This window comes from Triticum urartu, chromosome 1, assembly GCF_003073215.2.
Source record: "Triticum urartu cultivar G1812 chromosome 1, Tu2.1, whole genome shotgun sequence".
In the NCBI taxonomy this organism is placed as follows: Eukaryota; Viridiplantae; Streptophyta; class Magnoliopsida; order Poales; family Poaceae; genus Triticum; species Triticum urartu.
The window spans coordinates 503074812-503083124 of NC_053022.1; positions in this window are offsets into that span (position 1 = coordinate 503074812).

The window sequence follows — 8313 nt, forward strand, 5'->3', positions numbered from 1 at the left end:
TTTTTTTCTGGATTTTGCCTTGTCCAAGTGATAACGCCCGTCACCAAGGAAGTAGAGAAATCTGCAACCACCTGTTTTGCGGCAGAAACCGCTGTTGCGACTGTTTGAGATGATTTCTTCTCAATCGCAATCCCAACCTTCTTGTCGATGTTTTCTTCAGTTAACCTCCGTCTTTCCTTTCTCTCCTCCGTGGTCTCACGGTAGTACTTCTTCCACGTGGGGCCGTCTCTGACACCGTGCACGCGTCCATACGACGATCGAGTATCCACCGGTTGCCGTTTCAATATGTTCAATGCCCGGTTGAATGGAGTGTCCCACTTGGGCCTCGCCAATGCCTCAGACAGCGAGTCACTTTCGGCCGCAATCCGGTGCTGCTCTCTCTGCAAAAGGCACAAGGATCGTTTACAAATATGACTAACGTGTGCAGTCGAATTGATCAGAAACTAAAATTACCAGTAGTCTCATGAACTCCGTAATGACCGGTGTTGTCTCGTAAACCTTGTTCACTGAGTCCCAACAGTGCCGGGCCCTGAGGACGTTATGCTCCTGCGGGACGGTGAAATCCACCAAGGGGTCTGGGATGCCAAGACTCGCGGCTTCCGCATCCTCCTTGGCCCATTTGGACCTCTTCTCGCCGTAACCACGGCTTCCGAGGTGGTGGCTCCCAATGTTCCTCTCTTGAAGCCCCTTCATGTACTGAGACTTTTTTTGGCAGCTTTGGCCTCGCAAGCCTCCTTGAATATTTGAAAATTCTCTTCCGTGATTGTCGGATTATCCTTCAAAATCTCAGAGTAAGGTTCCTTCTTGTCGATGATCTTTGCTTTCACTCGATTTTTCCAGGTGGCCAACGCGTTGCTAAACTTGGTCATGGAGTGTTTGTTTATCTTCTTCATTGCCGGGTCCTCATCTGGATCTTCATAATCCTTCTCATTCCGGCCCGGGAACAAGAATATCTGGTGAAACTTCTTTAGGAGGGAGCTCCTCATATTTTCTATCTTTGGTAGTTTCTCATCATCGATGGTGGCGGTTGTCCGTACGATGTAGCCTATTTGATTGCCGTAGCATCGACGCGCTTCCTCGGGCGCCTTTGGCTCAAAATTGCCGTCGTCCACCTCCGTGACCAGCAGTCTAGTTGAGTTTGTTAGGAAGCCATTGCCTCTTTGCTTTTTGTTCTACACCGGCTGCGCTCCCCGAGGCAGCGCCGGTCTCGATGCCGGTCTGAGTCTCAGCGCCGGTCTCAGTCTCAGCACCGGTCTCAGTCTCAGCGCCGGTCTCGATGCCGGTCTGAGTCTCAGTACCGGTCTCAGTCTCAGCATCGCTCTGCGTGTCGGTCTCAGTCCCCGATGCCACCGGTTAATCGTCGGTAAGGCTAAAAAATTCATCTGCCGCCCAGTAGACGTCGTCGCAGTCACCAGAACCCTGTCCTTCATCGTTGCTAGCCATGTTTCCTATGATTAAATCTGGTAAATTAATTCTAGACCTAATAAATGAATAATGACATACAAAAGGCCTATGTTTTGTAGGAACGTTGACTCCTTCCTGGTGCGGCAAATCCCGGGCACTCGATATGTCCTAGTTTGTAGCACAAGTCATGTCGAAATTCACGGAAAATTTCGGCATGACCTTTGCTAAAAAGTGGACAAATCGAGAACCTGAAATTTGCCAGAACAGAAATGAATCTACATTCCGGCAAAACATATATAGGCCACTCAGCTTCATTCAAACAACAAAGCCACTTGGGCACAAACAACATGACCACTTCAATGAAAAGATATAATCAACAATAAAAGTCCAGGAAGGGATCATCTTTAAAATAAAACTTGCCTAAATAACCTAGATAATTAACCTAATTAAACTAGTTAACCTGACTGGTTCTCTATCAAAGCCCTAACTAAATTTTTGCACTAACCTAGGTAATTAACCTAATTAAACTAGTTAACCTAACTACTTCTCTGTCAAAGCCCTAACTAAATTGTTGCCCTAACCTAGATAATTAGCATAATTAAACTAGCTAACCTATGCATGAGAGAGAGAGGAGGGGTGGGGGCTTACAGAGGATGGCTCCGGTGGTGGCAAGGGAGGCAGGGGCATCTCCGGTGACGGCGAGGGAGGCAGTTGTGGCGAGGGAGGATCCTGTGGCGTCGACGGCGGCTCCGATGGCGTTGATGAGGTCGCGCGGCTCTGTGGCGTTCGGGGCGGCTCCGGTGGCGTCGATGGCGCACGGCTCTGGTGGCTCCGGGGGCGTCGACATCAGCAGGAGACGGCGGTGAAGTGGGGCGACGGCAAATCGGGGAGACGGCGGCGGGGTGGGTCGAGAGATTTGGGGGGCAAGTGGTGGCCAGGGGAAACGGTTTTTTGGTTAAGTCAAAACTAGCAGTAGCGCGTTTCGCAGAACGCGCTATAGCTAAGGTAGCTATAGCGCTTTTTCCAAAACACGCTACTGCTATACATATGTAATTTTCTCTCCTTTTTATTTCCTTTTCTGTTTCTATAGCGGGGGTCCTGGAAACGCGCTGCAGCTGCGTTAGCTACAGCGCCTCTTACTAACACACGCTACAACTAGGCCTTTCTCTGTTTTTTTCGCTTTTTCATTTATTTTGCTTTACATTTTATTTTATTTCTTTCTCCTTTTTCTGTTTCTTTCATTTTCATTTACTTTTCCATTTGTTTTTCATTTTATTTTATTACCATTAGCAGTAGCGTTGTTACAGGGAACGCGCTGCTACTCATGCCCTAGCAGTAGCGCGCTGCCTGCAAGGCCGCTACTGCTATGCGTAGCCCATCGTTCTAGCAATGGGAATATTAGTAGTAGCGCTTTTACAGGAACACGCGCTACTGCTAGGATCGTATCTGCAGCGCGGTTTATTCTGAACCGCTACTGCTATCTAGCACTAGCGCCCTTTTTTAACCCGCGCTGTTGCTAAATTTCTGTGTATAAGGTTTTCCCTAGTAGTGTTACCAGCACTCGTAGTAGCTCCTGGGTATTTGATACTGGTGCGGTTGCTCATATTTGTAACTCAAAACAGGAGCTGAGGAATAAGTGGAGACTGGCGAAGGACGAGGTGATGATGCGCGTCGGGAATGGTTCCAAGGTCGATGTGATCGCCGTCAGCATGATCCCTCTACATCTACCTACGGGATTAGTTTTAAACCTCCATAATTGTTATTTAGTACCAGCTTTGAGATGAACATTGTATCTGGATCTCGTTTAATGCGAGATGGCTACTCATTTAAATCCGAGAATAATGGTTGTTCCATTTATATGAGAGATATGTTTGATGGTCATGCCCCGCTGGTCAATGGTTTATTTTTGTTTAATCTCGAACGCGATGTTACACATATTCATACTGTGAATGCCAAAAGATGTAAGGTTGATAATGATAGTCCCACATACTTGTGGCACTGCCGCCTTGGTCACATTGGTGTCAAACGCATGAAGAAACTCCATGCAGATGGACTTTTGGAGTCTCTTGATTATGAATCATTTGACACGTGTGAACCATGCCTCATGAGCAAAAGGACCAAGACTCCGTTCTCCGGAGCGATGGAGCAAGCAACCAACTTATTGGAAATCATACATACTGATGTATGCGGTCCAATGAGCGTTGAGGCTCGCGGTGGCTATCGTTGTGTTCTCACCCTCACTAATGACTTAAGTAGATATGGGTATGTCTACTTAATGAAACCCAAGTCTGATTCCTTTGAAAAGTTCAAGGAATTTCAGAGTGAGGTAGAGAATCAACGTGATAGAAAAAGAAAGTTCTTACGATTAGATCATGGAGGGGAATATTTGAGTCATGAGTTTGGCACACACTAAAGGAAATGTGGAATTGTTTCACAACTCATGCCGCCTGGAACACCTCAGTGTAATGGTGTGTCCAAACGTCGTAATCACACACTATTGGATATGGTGCGATCTATGATGTCTCTTACCGATCTGCGGCTATCATTTTGGGGTTATGCTTTAGAGACTCTCACATTCACTTTAAATAGGGCTCCGTCGAAATCCGTTGAGACGACAACGTATGAATTATGGTTTGGAAAGAAACCTAAGCTGTCATTTCTGAAAGTTTGGGGATGCGATGCTTATGTCAAGAAACTTCAACCTGAAAAGCTCGAACCCAAGTCGAGAAAATGCGTCTTCGTAGGATACCCTAAGGAAACTATTGGGTATACCTTCTACCTCAGATCCGAAGGCAAGATCTTTGTTGCCAAGAATGGATCCTTTCTAGAGAACAAGTTTCTCTCGAAATAAGTAAGTGGGAGGAAAGTAGAACTTGATGAGGTACAGCCTCTTGAACCGGAGAGTAGTGCAGCTCAGGAAGATGTTTCTATGGTGCCTGCACCGACTAGAGAGGAAGTCAATGATGCTGATCATGAGTCTTCGGATCAAGCTACTGAACTTCGTAGGTCCGCGAGGACACGTTCCCCACCAGATTGGTACGGCAACCCTGTCCTGGAAATCATGTTGTTAGACAACGGTGAACCTTCGAACTATGAAGAAGCGATGGCGGGCCCGGACTCCAACAAATGGCTTGAAGCCATGAAATTCGAGATAGGATCCATGTATGAAAACGAAGTATGGACTTTGACAGACTTGCCCGATGATCGGCAAGCCATAGAGAATAAATGGATCTTTAAGAAGAAGACTGACGCGGATGGTAATGTGACCATCTATCAGGCTCGGCTTGTCGCTAAGGGTTAACGACAAGTTTAAGGGGTTGACTACGATGAGACCTTCTCACCCGTAGCGAAGCTGAAGCCCATCCGAATCATGTTAGCAATTGCCGCATTCTATGATTATGAGATATGGCAAATGGACATCAAAACGACATTCCTTAATGGTTTCCTTAAGGAAGAATTGTATATGATGCAGCTGGAAGGTTTTGTCGATCCTAAGAATGCTCACAAGGTATGCAAGATCCAGCGCTCAATCTATGGGCTGGTGCAAGCATCTCGGAGTTGGAACATTCGCTTTGATGAGATGATCAAAGCGTTTGGGTTTACGCAGACTTATGGAGAAGCCTGTGTTTACAAGAAAGTGAGTGGGAGCTCTGTAGCATTTCTCATATTATATGAGGATGACATACTATTGATGGGAAACAATATAGAACTTTTGGAAAGCATAAAGCCCTACTTAAATAAGTGTTTTTCAATGAAGGACCTTGGAGAAGCTGCTTACATATTAGGCATCAAGATCTATAAAGATAGATCGAGACGCCTCATTGGTCTTTTACAAAGCACATACCTTGACAAGATATTGAAGAAGTTCAATACGGATCAGTCCAAGAAGGGGTTCTTGCCTGTATTGCAAGGTGGGAAATTGAGCACGACTCAATGCCCGACCTCGGTGGATGATAGAGAAAAGATGAGTGCCATACCCTATATCTCAGCCATAGGGTCTATTATGTATGCCATGCTGTGTACCAGACCTGATGTGAACCTTGCCGTAAGTTTGGTAGGGAGGTACCAAAGTAATCCCGGTATGGAAAACTGGACAGCGGTCAAGAATATCCTAACGTACCTAAAAAGGACTAAGGATATGTTTCTCGTTTATGGAGGTGACGAAGAGCTCGTCGTAAAGGGTTACGTTGATGCTAGCTTCCACACAGATCTGGATGACTCCAAGTCACAAACCAGATACGTGTACATTTTGAATCGTGCGGCAGTCAGCTGGTGCAGTTGCAAGCAAAGCGTCGTGGAGGGATCTTTTCACAGCCCTAGAAATCTTCTTGTAATTAGTGGCATTGCATCCATGCATCATTTTCAATTTCAATTAATCTTGAAATGGGGATTTTCAAACCCTAGCATCACTTGAATCAAACTAGGTTCAACTAAAATTTGCATTCAATGAAACCAAAATGATCTTTATTGATATTTGGTATTTTTGGCAAGGGCTTTGATCCAAACCAAAAATAATGAACATTTTAAGGAATTATTTTGGGCATTGAATTTAAATCAATATTGTATTTGGATTTGGTTTTATATTCTTAATATATGGAATATAATTTCAGATAACTCTGAAATAATTTATGTGCCTTTGGATAATCCCATTGTGAAATATAAAAATATTGAGAGGGATGTTGTCACTGTTTTTACATTTGCTGGAATTTAAAAACAGTGGCAAAGTGATTAAATAAAGGAAAACAGAACCAAAAATTAAAACAGAGCAGAAACTTACCTCAGCCTACCTGGCGGCCCAGCTGGCGCCCCAGCCCACCAGGCGCTCTCCTGTCGCCTTCCTCCTCGCGCCAGTAGGCGAGGGAGCGTGTCCGACATGCGCAGCCACACGCCGCGGCCACCTCCTGCCTGCTTACCGCCTCCCGGACGTCACTATGGACGCCACGCAACCCCCTCGACCGCCTCTCACTCTCCCCGTGCTCCTCCCACCTACCTCTGCTCTCTCTCCCATGCAGCCTGAGCGGAGCTTGTCGCCGCCGACACCGTTCACCACAGCCACCGTGCACTCCACGCTCCGCCGACGCGCCAGGAAGCTCCGCATCGTCGTCCTCTTAGTCCACGCCGAGCCAAGCAACTGGGGAAGCACCGCATCGCCGTCCCTGACGCCTTCTTCCTCCTCGGGTCGCCGGAGATCCGCCTCGCCGCCCCGCTCGCTCTGGCGCCTCCCCAAGCTCGCTGACCTTCCCTACGTGATCACCGTGAGCTTCTGCTCCCAACCCCTCTCTCCTCCCACTCGATTTCTTCCTCTAACCCCGCTGGCCACCGCGGCCGAAGCTCGTCACCGCCTGCCTTGTCGTCCGCCGCCACTGCAGCCAGCGCCCATCATTGCTAGGCCTGACAATGAGCTCCTGGTGCCTCCAAGGGGCCGTCCAGCCCTTTTTGCTAGCTCGACGTGCCCCGTAGCACCACTTCCCGCATGTGCCCGAGCGCCACCGCCGCCCAGCTCGACGCCGGCGATATTTCCGGCCACCCCGCGACCAACCGATGGCACCGTTGGACGCGGCTCACTCCCATGACCCCGTAGAACCCACCCGCGCGACCAGTCGTAGCCGGAAACGGCCGGCGGGTGACCATCGTCGTGCACTGCTTAGCATCGGCAATTAGTCGCCAGTTAAACCCCACTGTTTGCACTAATTAACCCCCAGCTCTCACTGACAAGTGGGCCCCAGTGCCTAAGTTAATTAGTTTAACCTCTCTGTTAGATTAGTGCTAATCTCAGAGGGCCCCGCTTGTCACCTTTGACTTGGCCACGTCAGCATTGACACCCACATGTCAACCTCTGTAATTGACTCTGTGTCACTTACCTGTGGGTCCCACAGGTCAGATTTGACCTGGCCGACCCAGTTGACCTGCTGACGTAACACCTATGTCACACTGACGCGGTAAGTGATTTTCTGGATTTTTGAATAATTCAGAAAATTCCAGAAAATAGTTAAAACTTCTCAAAATCATAGAAATTCAACCGTAGCTCAGAATGAAATAATTTATATATGAAAAATTATCAGAAAAATATGAAGAATCTGTTTATGCCATGTCCATGCATGTTTGAGCAATTTAACATCACTAACTAGGACAATTCGTGATTATGTAATATATGGTATGTAATTTTGGAGTTGGAATTTGCTATATGTCTGAATTCCACTTCAATTAATATGACTAACTATTGCATTACGTGAATTCAGTACCTTAACGTGACATAATTGTACATCATGTTTGTTGCATTGCATTGATTGTGTTCCCTCTCGTTTGCCGGTGTTTGTCCCCTCTCAGTAAACGTGGTTTCGACGATGTGATCGATGACACCGATGAAGAGCTATACTATCTTCAGAAGTGCCAGGCAAGCAAAAACCCCTTGTACATTCCGATACAATCCCACTCTCTCGCTCCTGCTCTCTTTTACTGCATTAGGACAACACCGATTCAACTGTTACATGCTGTGATAGTTGAACCCCTTTCCTCTGCATGACCTGTCATTGCCACAGTAAATAGATGAAACCCACTAGCATGAGTAGGAGTTGTTTGAGCCCTAATGTGCCTACTCATTCATACTTGTTTGTCATGCCTGCTATTGCTTAGAGTTGTGTCAGGTCTGATTCATCGAGGATGAATTGGAAAGTTGTGAACATGTCCTACTATGTGTGAGCGAAGTGTGTTGAACACGATTTGGTAAAGGTATCGATGAGAGGCCATGTAGGAGTACATGGTGGGTTGTTTCATTGGAACCGTCCTTAAGCACCGAGATCGGTATGTGTGATTTAAGAACCAGCTACTACCATGCATTGGGCCCGAAACCAATGGACCCTCTCGGCTTCTTAACCACCCTAGTCTGTCCAGGAGTTGCAACTAGTTTCT